Genomic DNA, 26387 nt, shown 5'->3' with positions numbered 1-26387 from the left:
GGGAAGGTCAGGTCGAAAATTCAGATTGATCTAACCTGTTTTTGCAAAATAGCACTTTACCTACCCCAAACCTAAAGCGAAGCGCCAATGCAGGGCTATTCCAATACGACTTCTACTCATGCTTCACGAGGGAAGAGGCTTCTGCAGCCTTTCCAGAGTGTGTTACGAAGAGTCGTAGGAACCGCCAGGTTGCCACAGGTGTTTAGTTACAATTACACTAGCCCACGCACATCGCTTCAAGTACACTTTTCCTTTTCTCTGTGTGTCCTTTCTCTCTTCCCTTCTCCCTTTGTCTCTCATTAATATGGACAGCTAAGACAGAAATCCTGAAGATTCCGTGTGGAGGCTAATTAAATTGTGGAGGGGTCCTTCCGTTGGGAATTGCAGTTGTTGCTTCTTCCCCTGTGTTAGAAATCGAGTCTACTGTGAACACACACACATACACACACACAGGGTCTTACAGAGACTATAGGGATTTGATAAGAGATAATTAATTCAAGGTCCTTAGTTGGGATAACAGATGTGTATTTTCCCCAGTCCTTCTCTCCATTCCAAAAAGAAAATTCCTTCCCCGGCTCTGTCTCTTCCCTGTTGGTTAAGTTTTTACGTACAAGGCGGAAGCAGTGTTGTATGTGTTTTGTAAAAAGTTATATCAAAGTGAATGGAACACGGTATTAAGTTTTTGTCAGCTTGAACTCACACCTGCCACACACAAGGTTTTTTGGCCTTTCGTGCAAATCATAACTTGAGTCTAAATCTAAAGGAACAGGGAAAGCAATAGAGCAAAGCTATCCAGATGTTGCTTAGTCTGTGCGATTGTAAATTTCAAAGTACCAGCTTTCCATCCAGATTTTAGTGCACTGGAAACTATATGAAAATTCCAAGACATACTGGTTTATTGAAATGTCTGGCCATTTCTATATGAATTTTGCAACAGATGTACTGAGGTAAGCAATAAAACTGTGATAATAAGGAACATTTCCACATCAACTCACTAAACTACTAATCTATAATGAGGACCAAAACTCAGCAGTGCAGGAGGGTGATTTTCATTACTATTATTTTTTAATATAGTGTCAAGTGTTCGAATTTTTCTTTGATTTCACTTCTGGTCAGAATTTCAGGAGGCTTTAGGCTGAATCATATATATAAAATATATCTTGCTAGATGATACATGGTGTATGTGTATTTTATGTTATTCCAAATAAATTGAAAATTGAATTTCAATTGTCCTTTTTTTTTTTTAGTTTTAATTAATTTTATATTTAATAGAGCTGGTTACTGGTTTTTATTTTTATTAACATATAATGTATTATTTGTTTTAGGGGTACAGGTCTGTGTTTCATCACAATTCACAGCATTCACCATAGCACATACCCTCCCCAATGTCCATCACCCAACCACCCCATCCCTCAACCTTCCTTCACTTTCCAGCAACCACCAGTTTGTTTCCTGAGGTTAAGAGTCTTTTATAGTCTGTCTCCCTCTCTGGTTTTGTCTTGTTCCATTTTTCTCAACCTTCCTCTATGTTCCTGTCTTATTTCTCAAATTCTTCATATCAGTGAGATCATATGAAAATTGTCCCTCTCTGATTGACTTATTTTGCTTAGCATACATAATACCTTCTAGTTCCATCCACATAGTTGCAAATGGCAAGATTTCAATTTTTGATGGTTACATAATATTCCACTGTGTGTGTGTATACATAGTTTGAACAGCTACACACACACACACACACACACACACACACACACAGATAGGTAGATAGATAAATCATCTTTTTTATCCAATCATCTCTTGATGGACATCTAGACTCTTTCCTTAGTTTGGCTATCGTGGACACAGCTGCTATAAACATTGGAGTTCATATGCCTCTTCATATCACCACATTTGTATCTTTGGGGTAAATACCCAGTAGTGCAATTGCTGGGTCATAGTGTACCTCTATTTTCAATTTTTTGAAAATTTTGAGGAATCTCCATACTGTTTTGCAGACTGGCTGCACCAGCTTGCATTCCCACCAACAGGGTAGGAGGGTTCCCCTTTCTCCACATTCTTGCCAATATCTGTCATTTCCTGACTTGTTAATTTTAGCCATTCTGACTTGTGTGAGAGGTGTTCTCTCACTGAGGTTTTGATTTGTATTTCCCTGATGCTGAGTGATGTGGAACACTTTTTCATGTGTCTGTTGGCCATTTGGATGTTTTTTTTGCAGAAATGCCTGTTCATGTCTTCTGCCCATTTTTTGATTGGATTATTTGTTCTTTGGGTGTTGAGTTTGACAAGTTCTTTATAAATTTTGGACACTGACCCTTTATCTGATACGTCATTTGCAAATATCTTCTCCCACTCTGTCAGTTGTCTTTTGGTTTTGTCAACTGTTTCCTTTGCTGTACAAAAGCTTTTGATCTTGGTGAAGTCCCAGTAGTTCATTTTTGCCCTTGCTTCCCTTGCCTTGGGCAATGTTTCTAGGAAGAAGTTGCTGGGGTTGAGGTCGAAGAGGTAGCTGCCTGTGTTCTCCTCAAGGGTTTTGATGGATTCCTGACGCACATTGAAGGCTTTCATCCATTTTGAGTCTACTTTTGTGTTTGGTGTAAGAAAATGGTCCAGTTTCATTCTTTTGCATGTAGTTGTCCAATTTTCCCAATACCATTTGTTGAAGAGACTGTCTTTTTTTTCATTGGATATTCTTTTCTGCTTTGTCAAAGATTAGTTGACCATAGAGTTGAGTGTCTATTTTTGGGCTCTCTATTCTGTTCCATTGATCTATGTATCTGTTTTTGTGCCAGAACCATACTGTCTTGATGACAACTTAGTAATAAAGCTTGATGTCTAGACTTGTGATGCCACCAGCTTTGGTTTTCTTTTTCAACATTCTTCTGGCTATTCAGGTCTTTTCTGGTTCTGTACAAATTTTGGATTATTTGTTCCATTTCTTTGAAAAAAAATTGATGGTATTTTTGATAGGGATTCCATTAAATGTGTAGATTGTTCTAGGTAGCATAGACATTTTCATAATATCTGTTCTTCCAATCTATGAGCATGGACAGTTTTTCCATTTCTTTGTGTCTTCTTCAATTTCTTTCAAGAGTTATCTATAGTTTTCTGAGTACAGATTCTTTTCCTCTTTGGTTAGATTTATTCCTAGGTATCTTATGGTTCTGGGTGCAGTTGTAAATGGGATCGACTCCTTAATTTCTCTTTCTTCTGTCCTTTTGTTGGTGTACAGAAATGCAACTGATTTCTGTGCATTGATTTTATATCCTGAACTTTACTGAATTCCTGTATGAGTTTTAGCAGTTTTGGGGTGTAGTCTTTTGAGTTTTCCACATAAAGTATCATATCATCTGCAAAGAGTGAGAGTTTGAACAGCTGTCCTTTTTTTAATCATTAAAAATAGTACAGGAACATAGTACAGGCCTTTGAAGTTATCTTAACAAAAATTTGATATCATTTTATCATTATATGTAAGACCCAAGAAGCCCAAATCTGATGCTTGGAGTCCCTTAGAATTCAAAGTTTGGGTCTGATTCTCACGGTCTATGCTGGGAGGAGAGTATCACATTCCAGAAGCTGAGGGCTTGGCCTGGGCATGTCTTTAGTGGTGATCATTGACTTCACAGGTCATACCTCTGCATGAAGAAGGGGCACCATTTTGATAGGCTTTTCTTACAGCTTTCTCATTCTTAGCCACTTCCCAGCTGACTCCTCTATCTGAGGAGGAATAGAACATTCCAGGATGCAGTCCCAGGAATGAGATCACTGGGGTTGATACTAAACCATTTGTATCCCTTTCAGGGATTTGCAAAGCTGTGAGATTAGAGTTTGGGGATGAATGCGCCTACACTGAATTTCTCACCATTCCCCTTAGCAAGACTGACTATCGATCAAACAGGTCTTGAAATTCGGGGAAAAATTAAACAATTAAACAAAACCAAAAATGAAATCTCATCACTTATTTGATAATATGTGGAGCTTTTTATTCTTTCTCAACCTCTTCTCCACTAACCTGGGGTCACTGGAAATTATATATATATATTTTTAAATGATTAATTTAACCAGGAAGACTCCAAGAGACTCGGGAAGTACAGGAGGCAGTCTAGGGTCCAAGGAAGGGAGTGGAGGCAGGTCTGCAATCCAGGATATTGCTATAGGAGAGCAGTCTGAAGGGCCGGGTTGTAGGGAGGCACATCATAGAACACGTGCAAAGCAGTTACAGAGGCCTCAGCCTTGTCCTCCTTAAGCTCTATTTTTTGGTCATATTTGGGAAATATTAGAGCTATTAAGATTCATTTGCTCTTCTCTGGATTTTGAAAATTATTTTCCTGACATTACTCAGTTTTCCCCAAGTAGGTTTTGTTTATATCTTTTCTTTTATTTTTTTTTAACTATAACATGGTCTTCACTGGTCACTTCATATATTTCCTGTTACTTATTTTGGAAGTCTGGCAGCCCTAGGAAAACAAATAAACAAAAATGCCAAGCCAGAGGAGGAGGTGGTAGATATAAAAAGAAGAGACCTCTATTTACTGAGAAAATCAGCTCGGTCTTCTCTGAGCAGGGTAGCAGAGGTTTTAGTGAAGCCTGGAGCAATTCCTTTTTTGTTGTTTTTTGTTTGTTTCTTTGTTTTTCTTCGGAAACTCTTAGTATATTAAAAAGCAAGCATGGTCAAAGCATGGATGAAAAATTGTAGTATACTTCAAATATTTACATTTAATAATCAGTGGTTGTGAAACCCAGAAATACAATGACCACATACTGAAATTAACTTGAAGATCAAAAGTCAAATTTGAGGCTTTTTTTTTTTTTAATGATTTTATCCATTTATTTGACAGAGAGAGAGAACACTAGCAGGGAGAGTGGGAGAGGGAGAAGCAGGCTTCCCACCAAGCCCAATGTGGGGCTCAATCCAAGGACCCCGGGATCATGATTGGAGCCAAAGGCAGATGCCCAAAGACGGAGCCACCCAGGCACCCCAAAACTTGAGGCTTTCATGAATGTGAACGGTGGGACAGATTCCCAGCTTCTCACTGCCCAGCTCTAAGCAGGACATAGGCCTGTCTGTGACTGTGTTACCTACATATTGTGGGCCAGGTACCTCACCTAGGGCTTGGCCAATGGCAGAGCTCAAAGATAGATTAGGTTCCTTTCCCTTCTGCCTTTTTTTTTTTTTTTTTTTCATTTTATTTAGACCTATCCTAAATAAGTTTTGAGCTACCCAGGGAAGTACAGGCTTTATTCTGCCACCCTGCTTTCTCCTGTTGTCCTCATGAACTATTTCTGAGAACCTAAAGCAGCTTTGATGAGCTTTAGTCGGCTTTGTTCTTTTTTTTTTTTTTTTAATTTAATTTTTACTACAAAAAATTTCAGACATAGACAAAAATAGACTAATATAAGGAACCCCCATTTACCCACCACTGATCTTGAGTGATGATCAGTGATGCACTTTAAAATATACACCTGTGGTAATGGCTGCAGAAAGATGGCGGTGGGTGCTTTTGCTCCACCACAGTCTCTGTTCACACCTGTGTGTTCATGGAACGAAACCTCATATACCTGCATCCACAGAAGGCTTCGTAATTGCTTTTGAACCAGGAAGACTGTCTCATTGCCATGGAGAGGGAGAGTCAAAGTGAATAAGGTTAGAATGACTTACTCCTAAGTGGATGCTTTCTCATTCTTAATTTCAGGCTTGGAAGTAGCTTAAAGATGTTTATTAACAACCAGGGGTAAAGAGGGAAAAACCACTGGCTGTACTCTGAAACATGTTTTCTTCTTAGTTGCTTGAGACAAGCCAGTTTGAGTGTGTGTCTATGAGTGTGTGTATACAAATGGAAAGGGAAAAAAAAAAAGAAATGGGAAGAAAAATCAAGATGGAGAAACAGAAATACCTCAAGAAAAGTGAAATTGTAGCTGTGCTAATCCATAGACTAGGATTTTGCAGAGCACACCTGGTTTCTGGAAGGGAGGCTTTTCTTCCTGTCAGTGATAATGTTAAGTACAGGGCAAAACAAAGGGTATTTAACAAGGCCATTGATGTATCCCATTGTGTAAAGGGAAGTATACAGCTCCATAACCAGGTTTTCTTTCTTTTTTTTTTTTTTTTTTTTTTTTTTTTTTTAGTATTTTTATTTATTTGTCAGAGAGAGAGAGCAGAAGCACAGAGAACTGCAGGCAGAAAAGGCAGAGCAGGCAGAGGGAGAAGCAGGCTCTTCGCTGAGCAGGGATCCCGAAGTGGGACTTGATCCCAGGACGCTGGCATCATGACCTGAGCCAAAGGCAGATGCTTAATCAACTGAGCCACCCAGGTGTTCCTGTATCCAGGTTTCCCTTTGATATTATTATCATATGATGATACGGTTCCTAATGAAAAACTGTGCCAAAGATGGAGCAGAACTGACTTGGCACTAAGAGTGCTTATTTATGTGCTGTTAGTACGTGCCAGTTTAGTAAATAGAAGGACAGGGTTGCAGCCAGCTTTGGTGGCAACTGGGAATTGTGATACCCACTTTAGGGCTTTACCACCTATAGTGAAGGCTCTAACACTGGAGAAGTTACTTAATCTCTGTGCATTTCAGCTTACCACCTGTGAGAGCCTAAATTCTTGCGTTCTAGAAGAATGAGTGCCAAGAATGTTGAAAGGGTGATGGGTGGTTGTGAACATAAAATGCTATGGTATCCTTAAAAAAAAAAAAAAAAAAAAAAAAGGATGCTCTCTCCAGTCCATATTTTGTCCCATTCCACCGAAGGCTCCAGATTCTGGGCTGGCTTCAATGGCTATGCAATATATGCAGGCACAAGTGTCCCAAACTTGGTTAATGTGATGGCACCATCTTGAAATTCTTAATAGTTGAACAAAGAGCACCCCATATTCATTTTGCACTGGGCCCCACAATCCTATAGTCAGTCCTGTCCAGAGGCTGATATCAGGAAAGCTAAGATTCTAAAATATATGAGAGGAAAACTTGAGGTCAAGTGGACCTCCGAGAAGTTTGTTAAGAACTATCTACCCTGGGGAAATTAAAGCAGATGTCCTATAGAATGTCATTTCTTGGTGCCATGTTGACATTTCCAGGGCTCATTTTTTTTTCTTTCTGCTGTATCATTTCTCTATGTCAAGCATTATTCGAAAAGTTCACAGGTTTTTGTAGTCTTTGAAACACTCCGTTCTTTAACATTGGTTACATTTTGTTGGTTAAAATTTGAACACATCTTACTTTCAATGAAAGCAAACTCTTTTTATTATATGGTTTCTTCTAAAACTTGGATTTTCAAAAGAACAGCATTATTTGTGGTCCTATTTGCCTGCTCAGAGCTTGTAGGACCAGGGGTGATAATGAAACATCTTAGATTACATGTGTTTTTAGTTACTTCTGAAGATGATTAAGGAAGGAACACCACCTATCTTTAAGAAATTTTTTTTAACAAAAAGCTTTACATCTCAGTATTTGGGGAAAAGAGAGCCCTCAGGAAAACAGCTACTGAGGAGCCTGCGGCCTAGGTTAGCAAGATGGGGTGAGAACCCACTTGGTGGGCCATGGGAGATATGTGGGGCCCGATCAGAACCCAGGTCATCTATGGAATCTGCATTTTTATGAAGTCTGCAAGAGTGCCAGGGCACCTAGTCAGCACAGTGCTAGTTCTCTTCCACATTTCCCCAGGCTACAGAATAACTGGCTTTTTAAATTGCTAGAGGGTTTTCATTTATTTCTTGTGTAGGAAGCAACACCTCAAGTACCATAAAACCTCTTTCCTACCATGAGAACAGACACAAAGTGGGATTGCCCCCAGACCATAACTTGCACAGGCTGGATATATGATACAGTTGGAAGAGTTTAAGAAAAGATTCTTCCTTTTGTTCCCACTCCAGTTTAGCACTAACTGTAAGAGAGACCTAGAAGTCAGACAGATGGAAACTAAAGTATCAGCTTTGAAAAGCATGCTCATGTCCATGGGCAACTCAGCTTGCAAACACTGTAGCTCTGGATTAGAATCCCATTCACTGGTCATAGCAAGGGAAACGTTTGCTTGAGAAGTCCAAGGCAGGTACCCTGGGCCAGCAGAGAACTCCATAAGACAGAAAGAGCAAGTGCCAACCATTCCTTAGTTCCTTCTCTCTGGCTCACCAATCCAACAAAGCAATAGAGATGTGAGAAGAAAGCAACTCTGATTGTGCAAATTACTTCATATGAAAACATGAGGATTGAGAAATAACCGTTTCCCAGCAACAGAAACAGCTATTCCTCTTGAGTTTAATATAGGATATCAAAAAGTAAAACGCCATGAATACACATGCCAATAATTGAGAAGTTTTTTTTTAATGTTAAAAACACGTCTTTAAATCCTGTAAAGAAAGAACATGGACTAGCCCAAAAAATCCTGCGTCGTTTAAGGAAGGAAAAAGCTTACTTTCAAGAACTTTTAAGCTTACTTTAATAACATGCAAAACAATGGCCACATTAATAACGTTCTTATTTCTTATTCATGAAAATTTCCATTGGACTGTCTACATAGCTATACTACAAAAGACCTGTTCAAGGTTCCACACACTCTGGAAAGTAGACAGGCATTTCTTTAGGAAAGTCTTGAACTCATGATAATGACAGCAGTGAACCCAACAAGGATGTCTCATCTGTCTGAATTAGGGGTGCTTTACATATCAGTAAATCCAGGGTGGTGACACAGGGAGAAATGTGCTCACCCAAAGATCTTTTATGGTTTTTGTCACTGGGCTGCCTGTTCCCTAGAGATGTCAGTTTCCCCTTCAGCTCCTCCATAATGAAACTATTCATTTGGCTGAGGCACTAAGAGGCTCTCCAAGGCAGGAGGGCCTCCCCGGGGCCAGTCTGATGTGCTGGTCCTTTAAGACTGGCTTGCACAGGAGCCCATTCAGGCTAACCTGAAACCCAGCAGTGCCAGGAGTAGATTCAGTTCTGGTTTGAGTTAAGCTGGGTCTGAGAGATTCTCTTCCTTTACACAGAATGTTTGCAAACATTAAAAAGTGCACTGGGCTTCTTATTTCAGCGTGAAAGCTTTATGGTGTTATGCGACAAAGAGGAAGGTAATTCAGTTACAGAGTAACACAATCACCTTTGATAAACTACACTTTTAGGTCGTCTTGGATGCGAAAAGGGCACTGGATGGGGGCAGGGTGGTCTCCTTGACTAATTTATTCCCAAAGTCTGCCAGTATTGGAAAGGAAGGGTACTGGCTGGCTGTCCGGTTTTCTGCTGCAACATACCCTATTGGAGGGGATGTTTTGTCTATTTGCAGAGGGCAGCAGCCTCTCTTTCAAGTGATTTGTTATAATGACGATGATTATTGTTGGATGATTATAGTCACCCACTGGCAGGATTATAGTTAAAAATTTGGCAGTGTTTGCATTATAAATGACTATTTTTACAGCTCAGCCATAAAAGTTTACTTAGCTCTGAAATTTGATATACAAGTTCTCTATCCAGAAGTGCTTTCCTTTCAAACAGAATTTTAAAAAATGGTTAATAAAATTGGTCTGTCTAATTTTCCTGAGTTATATGAGTATTTTGGAAAAACAGAAATGTATCATTTGTATAGGACCTCTCCACTTTTCCTCAGTTGGCCTTGAGTTTAAACAAGATGCTATAACATTTAAATTATTTAAACTGAGCTTGGATATATTGGGAAGAAATGATATTGTGCACAGGGCTAGACTAGAGAAAAGGAGAGGAGCACACAGTCTTTCTATTTAACTTTAAAAACTCTATCTATGGCCCACAAGTGGAAGCCCTTTTGGAACAATTATCACTTTGCATTTTCATTATGCATTTTATACCTCTAAGTACATAATCACCTGCTCATGTCTATCTGATAAATAATGAGATTTTTATTTCACATTTGCATTGTTAATTACAGTATATTACAGAAGTAAGATACCAGGCATCTGTTATTAATAGAATGTAATTTTTTTTTTTTTTAAATAACAAGGGCACTTTAAATAGACAAAGAAAAAGAACCCTTTATTGGAGGCCACCCAGATCTGTTGATAGCTTTTCATTTGCACTTTAAGGTAGATGAGGCAGGAATGGAGGAAAATACCACAGGAATTGAAGCTATCAAGATAAAATATAAATGTGACTTATAGTCTGGCAAGAGTTTATTTCCTTATCCTTGACGAAGTAGTCAGTTTTGTAAATGCCAATGCAATTAGAATACACTTAATGCTGAAAAGATGAAAAGTCCAACCCATGAAATTCCCTCTAAGAGTTTGATAATCTCTGGTCACAATATGAGGGTCCAGTTGAGAGAGCCAATTTTAATAGTCTCAGGATTTACTACCGAAAGATGATTCTTCTCAGCAGGGTCATTTATTTTCCCAACCCCCATGCCTAGGGTCTTACTGAGAGTAGTGTGGTGAGAAAAGCAACAGGCAAAAAAAATCTAGGAGCCTGGGAATTCTCCATCTGCCTACTACAATGACCACCTGGACTGGTGGTTACCTCTCTAAGTAAAGTAGGAATACTGGAACTGTACTAAGCATCAAAGTGCAATGAAGACACGAGGAAAAACCGATGCATGATTAGATTGCAAAATAATCAAGTAATGACTGACCTTTGGGGAACACTCTGCATAGGTCAGTGTTGGGTGTATTCCTTTTGCCAATAGATTTACCACCTTATCAACTGCCACAGAGGGCTACAGAACTGTTCCAGAACCACAGACTCCCTCAAGTTACTTCTTACTAATCACACCCTCTATCCAACCCTAACCTGATGTAATCTCCATCACTATGATTGTCATTTTGAGAAAATTATAGAAATGGAATCATACAGTGTATAACCCTTTGAAGCTGGTTTTCCACTCAGGATAATGCCCTTGAGATCCGTATAAATTGTTCATGTATCAATAGTTTACTCCTTTATATTGCTGAGTAAATTTTTATTGTATGGTTGTAGTGCTGTTTGCTTATCCATTCACTCATTGAAGGACTGTTGGGTTGTTCCTGGTTTGAGGTTATTATAAATAAAATTGCTATAAATATTCATGTACAGGTTTTGTCTAAAGACAAGTTTTCATTTCCTTAGGAGAAATACACAGAAATATGATTGCTGGGTCATATGGTAAGTATATGTTTAACTGTATATGAAACTGCTTGTATAACTGTTTTCCAATACAACTTTGCCACTTTACATTCCTACCAGCAAAATATAAAATATGCAGTTGTTCTGCATCCACACCAGCATCTAGTATTATCAGTATTTATCCTTTAGCCATTTTAATAGGTGAGTAGTGGTATATGTCCTTGTAGCTTTAATCCTAATTTCTCTGTTGGCTAGTGACACTGAATAACTTCTCATGTATTATTTACTATCCATATATCCTCTTTGGTGAAGTGTCTGTTCAAGTTATCTGAAATATCAAGTTCAAGTCAAGCTTTGAAGAAGTTTTCTTCTGTGTTATATCTGCACTCTCCCTAGTGTATCTTCACAAAAAGCTGTAGTAATAAATTAAATTACTCTCCAACTATTGTGAATACTGACCATGCTGAGATGGGACACAAGGCAGCATTTAAAACAAACAAACAAACAAACAAACTTGTCATTTTCTTCTAATATATCTTTTCTTAGTTCTATATTCCATGTCTGTATGCTAGGAACATTTCTTTTGGGTCTTTCAGCAGGAACAGAAAAATCTCACTAAATTCAGATAACAAAAGGAAGAGGGAGAGTGGAGCCAGGATGCCACAAGCAAAATTGTAGGAGAAAAGACATTTTTAGAGAGATGTAGGTAGATTAGAAGTCTGACTCCTATCAAGAAATCATCAGTTATGTGTAAATATTAAATGTACCACAATAGTTGCTTTGGTGGGTGGCTAACTCCAGTAAAAACATAGAGTGAGAATTCAGAGTTGACTTTACAAAAGGAATCTTTCATCCAGCTTTAGAGTGCATTCAAAATATTAGTTGTCTTGAAAATCTCAATTTTCCAGGTCTGAATCTTTTTCTTAAGATACATCTAAAAATTCCTAGGAGAGTATGTTTTAAAAATTTACATGTGTAAATATTAAAAAGTATATTAAAGTAATCTAAGTAAAATAAAATTTATCATAATCTTACTCTGAAAATCTAATCAAAGCACACATCTCCTTTAATGGAGAAGAAAAGGTGTGACTTAAGAAGTAAAGAAATAATGAAAGATCCTTAATATGAAGAAGATTTATTTTGAGGATCTTTTATATTGGAATTCCTTTACTTTAAAGCTACCCCCTTACACCTGGGAGTCTAGACTCTGCCTTGTGTGCTACCTGTTAGAGACCCTGCTTTGGCCCAATACTGGTGCTTCCCTCCCTTCAAGGGGAAGATTCTGAGCAGTCAGTGGAATGCCCGCTTGGAGCCTGTTCTACCCCATCCCCCTTCAGGAACATCTCGGAGCCCAGAGACCTGGAATTCCCTTCCTAGAGGGACTGAATCTGCTTCCAGGGCCAACACATGCCTCTTCCTTAACACCTCTTTCATCTTCTTCTCCAGGGCTAACCAGGCTTCTGGGATGCTCACTGAGAGGGTCCAAGTGTGCCAGGAGTGGCTTTCGTGGGATATGGTTGTGGACTTTGAGTGTGAACTACATGCTAAGGTTTCCCGTTCATGTGTGTGAGGCCTTCCCTGTCTGGGATGGGGCCGGCCTTCGGCTAGGGTTAGGGTAGGAGGTGAGGAGCATTTGTACTCTAGCTCTAGGTCTCACAAACAACACTCGGTTGTAAGATTGACTTGTAAGTTTTCAGAAGAAAAACATTTCAAGCTCCACCTCAAACTTCACCAGTACCACAACTGAGATATTTCTGCTTTTTAATTCGTGCGGTGTGTTTCATATCGTAACAGAGGTACTCTGACAACTCCTATAATACTTAGTCTGTACTCTCCGTTTAGAACTTAATTCTATTCTGTCACTTACAATGAGCTGTTGTTTTATTTGAGTTCTATTTTCTTTTGTCTCCAACTAGAATGTAAGTCCCTAGAGACGGAAAAGAAGACTTATGCTACAGTGGTACATACCTACTCTATCTAGCAGAATTTTGAATACAAAGTAGGCAATAAATATTTGTTGCTTGATTGATAAACTTGTAATGCCTTATAAATATGTTAAGCAAGACTTGGGCTCACAGTTTTAAAACCCAAGTTTGTTGAGAAAAAGAAGCCGTTTCTCAGGTACAAAAGGAAACAATAAATTGGGGAAGGAAGAGTAAAGTCAACGGAAATCATTTGAGTGTCTGGCTTAGTTTGCACACACCCCTTCCCCTTCCCTGGGTCCCACCATCACCTCAGTCTTTAAAATTGATAGGCAGACCTAGGTAGGATCTAGGAGACAGGGCCATTTCAGTTGTAAAAACAGTGGTAAGCAAGGGATTTGTAGAGCTCTGTTGTTTCACAGCAAACAAGTTATTTGTGCCCAGATCAAAAGTAAATAAACAGAATGGTTTTGAGTGTGATTAAGAGGATTACATGTTAGAGAATCTGCTTTTGCTATTACTGCACCATCAACAGAAACTACCTCTGCTTTTCTGGTCTGACACTACCAAGTTTTCCCATTAAAATATCAACAAAAGTCAGTTTATTCTTCTCAAAATCAGTTTCTGTTATTTTTCTAAGGTTGGTAGCATGGATTCTTTGACAGCTAAAGGCTTTAATTTGCTTTATAACATAGCGTGATTTGAGGTGGCTGTTTTTAGACTCGACTAGCCTTGCCAGCTGCCTGTATGACTGGGTCTACTCTGATAATGGGACCATGCTGTCCATATAAAGCATATAAAGCAGAAGATCTCAGAGTGTGGTCCAGGGAAAATGGGGAGCCCCAAGACTCTAAGGAGGTATGCAGAATCTATGCAATTTTTGTAATGATAGTGACATGTTATTGGCATTCTCACTCTCATTCTCTTATGAACATACAATAGAATTTTCCAGAGGCCACATGACATGATGACACCTTTGCTCTGATGAATAATGGACTGTGTCTTGTGTATTCTGGGATCTTAAAGATTTCTCAGTCTCAATTTCTTTCTTTCTTTTTGTTGTTGTTGTTGTTGTTTTAAGATTTTATTTATTTATCTGAGAGAAAGATAGCAAGAAAGAACACAAGCAGGGCAGGGTGAGTGAGAAGCAGTCTCCCCTCTTAGCAGAGAGTCCACCATAAGGTGAACTTGATGCCAGGACCCTGGGATCATGACCTGAGCCGAAAGCAGACGCTTAACCATTTGAGCCACTCAGATGCCCCTTAATTTCTAATATAGAAAATACCTACAGACATAACCCACATAAATAAAAAGCTCTTTGGGGTCCTCAATCTTTAAGAGTATAAAAAGGGTCCTAGGAGTAAAAAGTTTGAGAAGCACCGCCTTAAAGACAAAAAAGACTACCTAGATCTTTAGTTAGTACTTGAGTATACCAAAGTTCAGGGGAAAATGAGAGAAATTTGAAAGGTAGAAAATCAGGTTTATAAGAAGAGGTGAAAGCAATGGGGATTGATCATCCTGGAGAAGAGCAGCTGGAGAGATGCCTTAATAATGATCTTCAGGTATGTGCAGGGCTGCTGTACAGAACAAGGAGAGGTTGGCTGACATGCAGTGTGTGAGATTCAAACTGGAGATAAAGCAGGCTTCTCTGACAGGCGCTGTTAAACAGCAGAGTGGGTGACTGACAGGCTTGTGGCATCTCCTCCTCTGGAGGTCTTTAAAAACCAGCTAGATTTCCATCTGTCTGGTCTGATTTAACTCTGGCCGTGCCAGAAAGCCGAGGGGATGGAACAGATGATGTCTTGGGCTCTTCTTCCAGCCCCTTGATTCTGTAATTAACTTGATGAAAGGAGCTGTGGTGATTTGCAGTGCAGGGTTTGGACAGGAATGTGCTTGCCGATGTTGGGATAGGTCTTGTGTGGGAAAGCCAGAGGTTAGCTTCATGGCTGGTGGCGATCTGTATCATCCAGTAACATGATTGATGCCTGGAGACACCCATTTCAGGTCAGACTTAGAAGGATTGAGCCCTAGCTCCCTGCCTAACCTTTCTCCTTATCTAAGATCAGTGAGAAAATGAATTTGATAGGTTGATTTTAGTCAGCTTAGGTGGGACCTGGAAAATTTCAAATATTAGATGTAAATGTAGGTTTGTGGGTGTGAAATTCTCATGATTCCAAAAGAAAAGTAAATGCAGTTCTTAATTTTATAGAAGGACAGTATCAGAAAGTCCAAATGGAAAGTATGAGAATAATGCTCTTTGTGGACATAGCCTTTCAATTTTCCTGTATGGTGGTGCTTTCTTTTTCCTTACAGAGTCAGAAGAATTACATTCCTTTTTGTTTTCAAAGATACTGCATTTTGAAGAGTAGAGTTTGACATTTCCCTTTATTGGGTCAGAGATCTGGAGCATCAACCAAATTCCAAGACAGTTTGTTTCCTTTGCTTATCACTTGAATTTCCCTGAACAAAGTGCCTGGGCCAAAAAAAGAGGAAGGAAGGAATGCAAATTTGCTGGGCTTACGGCTGGATCCTGAGCATAGGGACAACACAGAAGAAATCACTAAAACCATCTGGGATAATGAGCTGGATTAGAGAATATAAATGAGATTTTATCTAAATGTAGACCCAATCACCATGGTCTGTGTTGACACTTAAAAAATATCTGGATCATGCATTAGCCTGTCTTTGGTTGATTGATAGAAAGCAGAGAAAGACTACAGAGCTGGGAAGACCCCCTTGGGTACTTTTCACAGTGTAGTTTGATCAGATATCATTCAGGAAAACAACCCTGGCAGATAGCAGATAACCCCATTGTGGGAAACGATTACCAGGCTCTACCTATCTCCAAAAGATTCCAAGAGGCTACTGACCTCTCTTTTGACACAGCCTTGGTGTTGAATGAGATGGGAAGACCAGGCCTGGGGCAACACAGTAAATGCGCTTTCTGTCCCAGAGAAGAGAAAAGTGGGATAATTTCATAGAAGCTGTAAGACAATAAACCTCTTTAATTATTAAGACTCATATCATGCAAATACTTAATTATGCCCCTTGATGTTTGAAAGAAAGGGGGGAAAAGGGAGAGAGGAAGGGAAGGAATTTGTTTGAATTAATCTAGGAAAAGTATAATTCCAAAAGTTATCTAGTAAAATATCACAGATGGAATTTTAAAATGAGTCTGACAATATCCTTCTTTCTCCTAACCACTCTTGCAGCAAAGCTAGCTAAAACAGCAAAGGTAAGGACAGGCTGCTGCATAAAAGCTTATCTGCTTCATGGCTTAAGAAGGAAATACTCTTCTTTCTGGGTCCAGAAAACTTGTGACCCTGGAGATCTGAGTAAATTTTATGCCTAGAAGAGGCAATCATCACCGCTTTGCTTGTTGTTTTTTGTTCTGTTTTGTTTTTGTTGTTGTTGTTGTTGTTTTAAATCCCCCTTTAAGCCAATGGCAACCCAATGGAGAGGCTATGGGTGTGCATTAAGGAACTTCCCAGTTTGAAGCTTTGACCTTCCTTCGCTTCATTGATCTAAGATGTTCTTCAAGTCCATCTTTTTGCCTACTGTGCTCTTCATTGTGCCTTCCCCCAACTGTCTTCCAACCAAAGTTTTACTCTTTTCCCAAGACTCAGCTCTCATTCTATTGTGGCCTCCATACCTCCCAGAGCCTTGGACCACCGCCTACCTGCTGCGTAAACCTATTTTAAGACTTACTTGCTTGGCATCCGAGTTAGCTGTGAGTACGTCCGCATTTGTCACTTAGTTGTGTGCTCCCACAGGGCAGGTGCCAAGTTATTTTCTTCAGATCTGTCTTATACCTAGTAGTTGCCCAATTAACGTTTGCTACCAAGTCAACCCTGACCTTACACATCTTTTCCAGAAAAGGAATAAGATCCAGAAGCTAACTAGTAGATTCACTTCTGGATATATATTTATTAGACCATTCAGTAAAACAACATAACTTATACATTCAAAAATAGAAGTAATGCGAAAATCCATTTCTAAATGCACATTTGTTCATTACAATTCAACAGGTTAGTGACTGAAAGAATGCACATACGTGAATGCACATGTATGATACTATGTTTATGTATGAATATAGACAGTTCATATCTATATTTTAGTTTTTCTGCCACAAACCAAACAAAATCAAGAAGCACTAGAAATGAACAAAACATTTAAAACATCATTCTAAAATCCTTGGTGAATCATATCCTGATTTTTATATGAAAAAAAATGAGGAAGAGGAGAATAAGTTACTTTATTACTTTGTAACTTCCTAACATAATTTTCTTAGTTTTATAAAAGTACTGTGCTTTCAAAGACTGATACATTTTTAAAATTTTTATACTAATAGTTACCTGATGAAAAAATATGTAAAGATGACATCCAAAATGTAATATAGTCACTGTTTTTATTTTTCCTCTGTCCTTTATGTGGGGAAAATTATGAATTATTTTCAAGGGAGCAACATGACATTTCCACAAATGGGTACTTTCTAGGAAAAATGTAAATTGTAGAACAAATAATCTTTTTTCCCCATAGGAAATGATCTCTGTAGTTGTTACAAAGCATTTAAAAATGAAAAACACGTTGAATAATTGTTGGAGGAGATAAAATTGCATTTAAGTTTCTGCATGACCTGAGTATTTATTCTCTCCCCTTCTGATTCCTCCACCAAATTTCTTTTTCAAATCAGGTTTCAAACTTGCATTAATTTCTGCTTTGTGTGAATTTAGATGTTTGAGAGTCTGCGCAAGTGTATTTTATGTTACATTTTTAAAGCTTCTTTTGGGAAATTTGTTTTTGGAAAGTTCACTATGCTTGATCACAAAGATTTTTTTTTCTTGTTAGGGGCAGAAGTCACATGCCAATTTTTTGTTTTGTTTTGTTTTGTTTTAATGTACAGAACCAGAAACACAGAGTGGGTCCCACAGCCTGGCAGTGGCAGAACTTGGTTTGATTGCATTTGGGGGTTATTTTCTATATTCCACTCTTTAAAAAATTTGCATTGGTTTGCTTATTTTCCAGCAAAATAATGCCCTTCGAAGAGACTGTATCGATCACAGTGTTCATGAAAAGTGCAGAATCTGTGATCTAAAGAACATAGGCTCTAAAAAGATTGACTTGAAAGCATTTCTCATTTTATCCTTCAGTTCTCCAGAAGGTCCTGGGGAGAAGCACTTTCAACGTTGATATGAACAGGATTCTCAGTATAGAATGGACTCCAAGTTTGGTTAGACCACAATGAAGTGTGTTGAAAGCTATTAGCAATTAAGAGCATGGCTCTGTGCTGATTTGCTTTATGGTATATTTCATGCTGCTCATGCACAGTAGGTAATACACATGGATTCAGCATAAATTTAATTTTGCACATTAAGTAAAGTGCAATAGATAAATTATGCCTGAAGAGGAGCCACCAGCTGCTGTAGCCACTTCAACTAATGTACCCTGGAGGTGCCTGAGCACATCACTTGTGTCGAACCACTAATGCATCCTGGATATCTGCATGGATACATTTGCTGTGTGAAGTCAGGAGTAGCCTCCTGGCTCTCAGGGAGGGGCCAAGGAAGGGAACTGGTCCAGCTTCCTGGGGCTGAGCTGCCCTCCCCCAGGCCCCCTGGGCTCTTGAGCATGCTTTGCCATGCCTGGCCTCATTCAAGGGTTTGGTGGAAGGGTCCTAGACAGGATTTTCCCACGACCTGGGGAAGTGAGAAGGAGCAGAAGGGACCCCAAACATCTCTCCCCTGGCTTACTTGAAGAATCCTGAGTCCATATGAAATGGGCGTTCCACTGAGAATTCAGAGATCGGAAAGGATGCATTATTGCAAAGATGGCTGAATTAGAGCTGCTGGGGGAACACTTACTTTTGAATTTCTTGGCAACCTTGGACCTCATTTCTCAACCTTAATGTTCACTTTATGGTCATTTTTTTGTATTTAATATATCTACATCCCATACAGGGAATTGAAGCAGAACACTCTGAAGGCTTTAAGGAAGAAAACAGATCTCCACTCTGTGGCAAGATTCATTCCTGTAGCCGGGAATGGTGATGACATGCTTTAAGTTATTTGAGATGAGTAAGCAGTTACAAGTTCCACTGGAAATGTGGCTCCAGTCATTTTCAGCCAAACCCTGATAATGGAAGTTTCATCCTCTTGGCCATCCTCTCCTGGGGCCCTGTGACTGCACCTGTTTCAGGCCTCTGCTGTTTCCCACAAGGTGTGGAGGAATGCCTCGTCAACGCCTGTCATCGTGTCCTTTTGCCCATCGGAAGCACCCTACTAGGACTGGCTTTCTCCTACTAGTCCATTTGCCATACCCTCTTCTGAGGTAAACTACAAAAGTAGCTGCTGCTGCGTCCTAAAAAGGAAACCTAAACACACTGAGGCATGTGACGAGGGCAGACTGGACAATCAAACTGTAGTAACAGGAACCACTTACCACACATCACCCCCATGCTAAGTCCTTTACATGTATGATGTATCTAAATTCTCATGGAAACCCTAGTATCATTTTCATTTCACAGAGGAGCAACCTGAGGTTTTGAAATTCAAGTTACTTGTCCAAGGGCTAATGCGACTAGTAAAAAAGAAGAGCCAGTGTTCAAATCGAGACAGCTGGATGTAGGACCCATGTTCTACACCATCACATTACTCTGCCTTATATTGAACTTCAGTGTGCTTTGCCTTTTGGGCTATAATTCTTTTCCCTGTAAGCCAGCAGATGTTTTCTTCAACTCACTTTTTAATTTTTTTTTTTTTTTAATTTACAGACAAAGCAGATCACTTTGCCTTTAAATGGAAACTTTCTTTTGAAAGGAAACTTGAGATATTCTTCATGTAGGAAATCTATTTGTGATGAACTGTTTCTGTTCCCTCTGATGTTCCAGAGAAAGATTCTAAGATAAGAGTGAAAAGAGACTCCTGTTACCCATTAGTTAGTTGACTGATTTAGAGATCAGCCTCACTTTGGAGATTTCCAACGCTCCTTCTATAAGAACACAAGTCACAAGAGTAATGGATTCTTGGTCTGTCAAGGCCCTCCTTTGGGCTCACTGAGAAGGATCTAAGAGGGACCCTCCCAAGGGTGCCCTGGAGCCTATTTGCATGAGCTTCAAGAGCGCTTTGTGCATCCACTTTCCCAATTCTGTAGGCAGTGACATTATATCGGTAGCCTGAAATTGGTCAAGGAAGGAGTCTTTATACCATAGAAGTCTGTAAGCACTACAAACCATGGCTTCTCTCTCTCTCCCTCTTTTTCTCTTTTAGAGAGTCAGTTGTGAAACATTTACATATACCAGGCCAGCACCAGGAATATCCTCTGTGTCTTCATGGGCCTTTATGACTCTTCTGGATGCCTGATCATTCTTGCTCTAATAGCTCTCAATCCACAACCCTTTTTTTTTTTTTTTAATATTTTACTTATTTATTTTGACAGGCAGAGATTATACATAGGCAGAGAGACAGGCAGATAAGAGAGGGGGAAACAGGCTCCTTGCTGAGCAGAGAGCTCAATGCGGGGCTCGATCCCAGGACTCTGAGATCATGACCTGAGCTGAAAGCAGAGGCTTTAACCCACTGAGCCACCCAGGTGCTCCATAGTCCACAACTCTTGAAGAGAGAAATAACTCTCATCATCAGCATAAAACTCTTTATAGCATATAAAGCATTATTCTTGTGTTGGGTTTTAGCAATGCTGAAATTGGGCATTATTTACTGGGGCAAACAGAAGGTGTTGCAATACTAATAACGATGTTTACGTCTAACCCTGAAAGTGGGTATATGGTAGTGGAGTGCTCCAAAACTTTTTCCTAAGTACAACCATGTTAGCCTACACAAGAAAGAGAATATTCTAAGTATTTTAATGAAGAAATAAGAAAACATATTTTTTGGCAGAGATTATTGCTGTCGACAGAAATGCTCTTCACCAATGACTAGTTCTCCTTTGGATCCTGTTAGCACTGACTAGGATCACAACGGCTATAAACTGGGCATTAGATTCTCAGGATTCCACACATAACTTTGCCTAAAATTACCCACAGGGCGCATCACTTGCATATGAATTGCCTCTATTTCATTTAGGGTTCTGCAGTTCCAGGCAATAGACCTTAATTTCAGCAGAAAAGAAATTTACGAGATAATTTTTGGATGGCTCAAGGAACCGATGGGAAGGTGGGAGAACCAGACTCTGAGAAGAACTGACACCAGGGGATTAGCATAGACCAGTTACTTCCTTGGTAGCACACAACCACTGGGAAGGAATCAGCCACAGCCACATCCCCTCCGGTTACTACAGTCTGTTTAAGATATGGTGCTGGGAACTTGGGAGGGATAAGGACAGAGCACCTTCACACAAATAGGCAAAAGGCAATTCCCCTAAAGGGAATCAAGATGCATTACCAAAACATAAAAAAGTAAATGCAGTATGCTCTCCACAACCATCAATGGAGAAGACTAGCAACTACGGTTCACAGATTATTTATAAAATGTTTTAAACTTAAAAAAAAAAAAAGATTTGAGAGCGAGAGCATGCACGCACAAACAGGAGGGGTAGGGGAAGGGGGAGAAAGAGAATCTCAAGCAGACTCTGCATTGAGTGTCAGCCGGTACAGGGCTTGATTGCACAGCCCTGGACCAGGAGATCATGACTTGAGCTGAAAAGCAGCAGTTGGATGCTTAATTGACTGTACCACCCAAGCGCTCCTAATGTTTTGAACTTCTATGATAAAGTCCTGAAAACCTTATTCATGAGCCTCATACTCTTGAACAGGTTGTTTTTAACTCGATACTTCAAAATCAAGTCAAATTTGTGCTTCATTTATTCAAGTCTGTGCGCTTATATTAGATCCATTCCTGGTTCCACTTATGTCTTTACCCTAGTGTTTTCTTTTTGGCTTTATGCCTACTTCTAATTTATATTATGTAGCTATATTTTATATATGTTCCTAAACTGCCTAGAATATTTCTTTTATTTCTTTTTTCTTTTCTTTTCTTTTCTTTTTTTTTTTTTTGGAAGCAAGGCAGCCTATAAATAAATAGATACACGCAATCATTTCTTAGGACTCTTTTCTAATTTTAATATCCTATTGTTCTCATTCGGAAAAATTGGTTATTCAAGGGAAGAGAAAGTCGACTTGTCTTGACTGATACTTACTCAAAATAGAGTTGCTTTTTAAATCTCTTTACTTAAATTCACATGCAGGGGAAAGCAATACCATAGAAGTAAGAGGAATGGTAATTATTTCCCCAGAGAACAATAATTTTGCAATAAATTTCAAAAACAGCACGATTTAGCAAATTAAGCTTACAGCCAAGGATATTAAATAGAGTTAACTTTGTAGAAATAAATTCTGATACCACAGGCTTCAAACATTACTTTAAATGTATTCATCTTGGGGGAAAAAAAAAAAAAAAAGCTAGTGAAGGGGCCCTAAAGGCTTTGGTTTGAGATGTTGGGTTTTGTTTATAAAGGCTGAAGGAGTGAAACCTTTCTCACACCAGGCAGGATATAATGAATATATGTCTATATGAACACTTTATTTTGATACTACAAGGCTGCCAGTAAGCAATATTGATAGCAGCATCCCCTTCAAAGGAAACTTGTACTTCGCAGCCATGCTTCTGTGCTTTGGCAACTGCACATGGAAACAGTATTTCTTTGATCCTATATTTAGTACTTATATTGTTTATGTTTAAATGTTAAAAATAACTCTTTAAAGCCACATGCCAGAAGGTTAATAATAAAGGCACATTCTCACCTTTAAAAGGGTTTACAAGACATCGAGGGCCACTGTCTGTAGCCATATACTAAACTACAAGTCTGAGAGGACTTGAATTGAATGATAATTCATTATGAAAACCTTCCTTTTTGACTCTCTCCTCAGTGCATGTGCTTAGGCCCACTGAATTGTCATTTGGATTTTTTTTTTCTAGGTCCAGTCTTTGCTGAAGAGAACCAAAGCATCAGCCTAAAAGGGAAAAAAAGATAAAAAGAAAAAGAGAAAGAAGGAAAAAAGAAGACGAAAAAAGATACACCTTGAATAACACACATACACCGCCTCCCCCAACCTGTCTGTTGATCCAGTGATCTCTCTAGTGACCTGGCGATCTATCTAACAATCTCAATCCATCTAATGGACATTGTTTTTTTTCTCTGCTTTAATCTGGGGAACAGTTCACAAATGGAAAGACAGAAGTTGGCCCTCTCTTACTTAAGCTAGAAACATTCCTCCCAAAGTGCTGATGCTGGTCTATTGTCAGACAGCATTGCTCTCTCTCATTAATATTAACCATTTCCTCTAAAGTGTCTTCCTCTTTGACTTGCTCTGTTTTAAGGAGCCATTATTCTTATAGTGGTTGCTAAGTCACCATCAAAGAATTCTAAGATCTTTGAAGCACGAACATACAGGAAATCGGCATTATCAGTTCCTTAGTCTTTGCAGGTAGTGTGAATTTATTTTTGAAAGAGGTAGAGAAATTGTGGTTGGGTCCATCTAAGTCAAAATGCATTCTACTCCAGAAATGCATATCACTGAAGAATTAACCACACTGTTATCAATGTTATCTGCTACAGCATGTGTCATTAACTTTTACTGAAGCCTACCTAAATGTCTGTGTGTATCTCTGCATGTGTGTGGAGTGTGTTTCGCTAAAGATAACGTATGTTCTATTTATAGCTAGGACATTTTTGTAGAAGCAAACTGAGATTATACTTTGCCACTTCTACATAATCAAGTTGAGAATTTTTATTAATCTATTTACTGGTTGATAGGCTAGTTGGCTTCCAGATAGGGATGGAGAAGGTTCTGTTTAGTTTTTGTTTTGTTTTCTTGGGAAGTAAAAAAAAGGTGACTCTGTGGCTTAGTAATCAGAGATGAACTATTCATAAAAGTGTCTGGTGGAATGCTTTCTTTGATTGCTGCTGATGAATCAAATCTCTTTAGTTTAACCTTGGCCTCCAAACACAAACTCAATCCAAACTTGCTTCTAGAATATCACGTGTGGCAAATCTGTGATCCTGCCAAACCACCTGAAAAGAATTATTTTCCTTGCACACAAAAAATAATTGTCAGCTCTTTAAAGTTCAGACTGTAGAGGTTTTGATCAATTAAAACCGCTTCCATACCTCAGTAGCATTCCCAAAGGTTAAATACATTTCTGTTCTTGCATCTACAGGATAATTATGGGAAAGTGAGTGAATTTCTACTCTGAAAAGATATGGAAACCAAGTAGTTATTTGTGCCTGCAAATCCTTTTGGGTCTAAAGAACCAGCAAGATAATAAATTGTTTTGCTAAAAACAGGAAGTTTGGCAAAGATGCAAAAGTACAGCTAAACTTTGGCCAGGAAACCCAAAACATTGTGTTCTTCTTTGAAAGTATTTCCAGTGAGAAAAAAAAAAAAAGCGGAGTGCCTTGAATACATAGTTTAAGAAACAGTGAAGGCATCTGGCAACATGAACTGCTTGCCAAACTTGTGGTCGTGCTGTGCTTGCTGATGGAAAGATGTGCCAGTTTTCAATGACTTATGTCATGCACAGCTGGAAACCCACACATAAGATCTCGAATGTTGTGAAGTCCAAAACGATTCGAGAAAATATCTCCCTTTCCTCTCCCTTCATCCAAACTGTAAAAAATATTAAAGAAAAGAAAAAGAATTACGTGGAGTTTAGATGGGGAAAAACCAACTTCAGATTTCCCTGGGAAACCTGTTTCAAGGCAGGAGCGTTCAATCAGTTGAGACATTCTGGAAGTTGTTAGGTTTTTTCCTCTCTCTCCCCTCCCTCAAATTCTTCATACTCACTCTTGCCAGCTTTATTAATATGATTGTGATTATGTGGCATCTGTTTTGGACAGAGCCGATAGGATTGTAATTTCCACTTCAGTCCATCAGTCTGGAAAGACTTCAAAATGTGGGCCAGAAAAAATAAGAAATTAACCCAAGACGTCTGGAAAAGAAAGTATTGTGCTTCTGTCTATTCCAGCTGCAGGGAACTCTGGGACATCTTGATTGGAGGAGGATGTGTTGGAGAAATGATGCTCCTTGGGCATGCAGGGCCTTTTCCAGCTGGAAATGGCAATGGGACTCCTTTTATTCTCCCTTTACAATGATTAGGCTTGGAGTTTTGAACTCAGGATTCAAGGAGAGGAACTTCCAACTTTAGTTCCTACCATTTATTTGGGGTGGAAGCAATTGTCCAGCTCCCTTATTCTCTCATTTGAGCAGTAGAAGGAAACAAAGCAACCCATCAGGGTCAGCAGCTGGAGTCAGCACCTCCAGCGAGGGACCTTATGAACACCTGTACCAGGGATCCAGAGGCAAGCAGAGAGGAAAGTTTCCCCTTTCTTTCTTCTTCTGAGATGGGCTTTCTTTAATCACTATTTTCTCCCTCTGTCTACTACTCCGTTGTTTGGTTTTACCTTTGATGTACCTCTTGATCTTAACTGCCAATTGTTTTCTCTTGGTGGGGGAAATATTGAGCAGCTTAGTGTAGCCATGGAGTAGGGAATATGGACCTCTGGCCCCGGTTTTGTACCTGGTGACCAAGACAATTCTCTCTCTAAATCAAGATCTCTTCATCTGTTGGTGAGTCATTGTAATGGTACGTCAAAGACGTGGTGAATGGAACAAGGCACAAACTGCAACCCTCGGTGGGTTGCATGGATTCATATGTGATCAACAAATGTTGGCCCCTATTGGGATGAAAGGAGCGAGCCCACAAAGTGATTTGCTCTACCCAGGAGTCAGTCTAGAAAAGTTTTTGGTTTTTCTCAGCATTAATTTGTTCTTTTTAGAAACAAATGCCACCAGCTTTGAGACTGTCATATTAAAAAAATAAAAATATATGGTCTTTAATTGCTGATTAGAAAATGACTGGATAATTTAGAGATTTTCAAGAGAGAAAAGAAACAAGAATATCCTTTAATTTACTACCTAGAAATAACTGATTTGTATGTTGACATAATTCTTTCAGTCTTTTTTCTATGATTTTGTTTTAAATTATCAAAGTGGCACACTGTTATATACCCTAAGCATTTTACAATACATTATTTTGTAAACATTTTCCCACTTTAAATATTATTTTTTAAATGCCTAAAAATATTATTCTAAAGGGCACTGTATCATCCCATTGTGTGGCTATTCGTACAGGAATTAAGGATTAAGGGTTCTTTCTTTCTTTTTTTCTCTTTAAAAACACCGTGATGAATACCTTTGCATTTGTATTTCCTTAGGATGAAATTACTAGATTAAAAAAAAAAAAAAAATCTTTTTAGGAACTCTTGATAAGTGATCATGAGGTTTGGAAATTAAGAGGGATTTACTTTCCTTAGAAAGGGTGGAGGGAAAGAGCTCTTACCACAACATGAAGCAGGGAATGCTGGCTGAAGCACACTGGGGGTTGAAATGGCTTCT

At 39.0% G+C, this 26387-nt stretch overlaps 1 long non-coding RNA gene across 1 annotated transcript; it reads left to right on the top strand.

Moving 5' to 3' along the window:
- Positions 1–26193, top strand: LOC131840216 (uncharacterized). The gene is made up of 3 exons (XR_009357275.1): positions 1–198; positions 18937–19306; positions 22909–26193. It is a non-coding gene; the product is annotated as an uncharacterized LOC131840216 (long non-coding RNA).
- Positions 26194–26387: the final 194 nt, after the last annotated feature.

Source organism: Mustela lutreola, chromosome 9, assembly GCF_030435805.1.
Source record: "Mustela lutreola isolate mMusLut2 chromosome 9, mMusLut2.pri, whole genome shotgun sequence".
Classification (NCBI taxonomy): Eukaryota; Metazoa; Chordata; class Mammalia; order Carnivora; family Mustelidae; genus Mustela; species Mustela lutreola.
The sequence above is the reverse complement of the archived record's forward strand: the minus strand, read 5'-3'. Positions and strand labels throughout refer to the sequence as shown.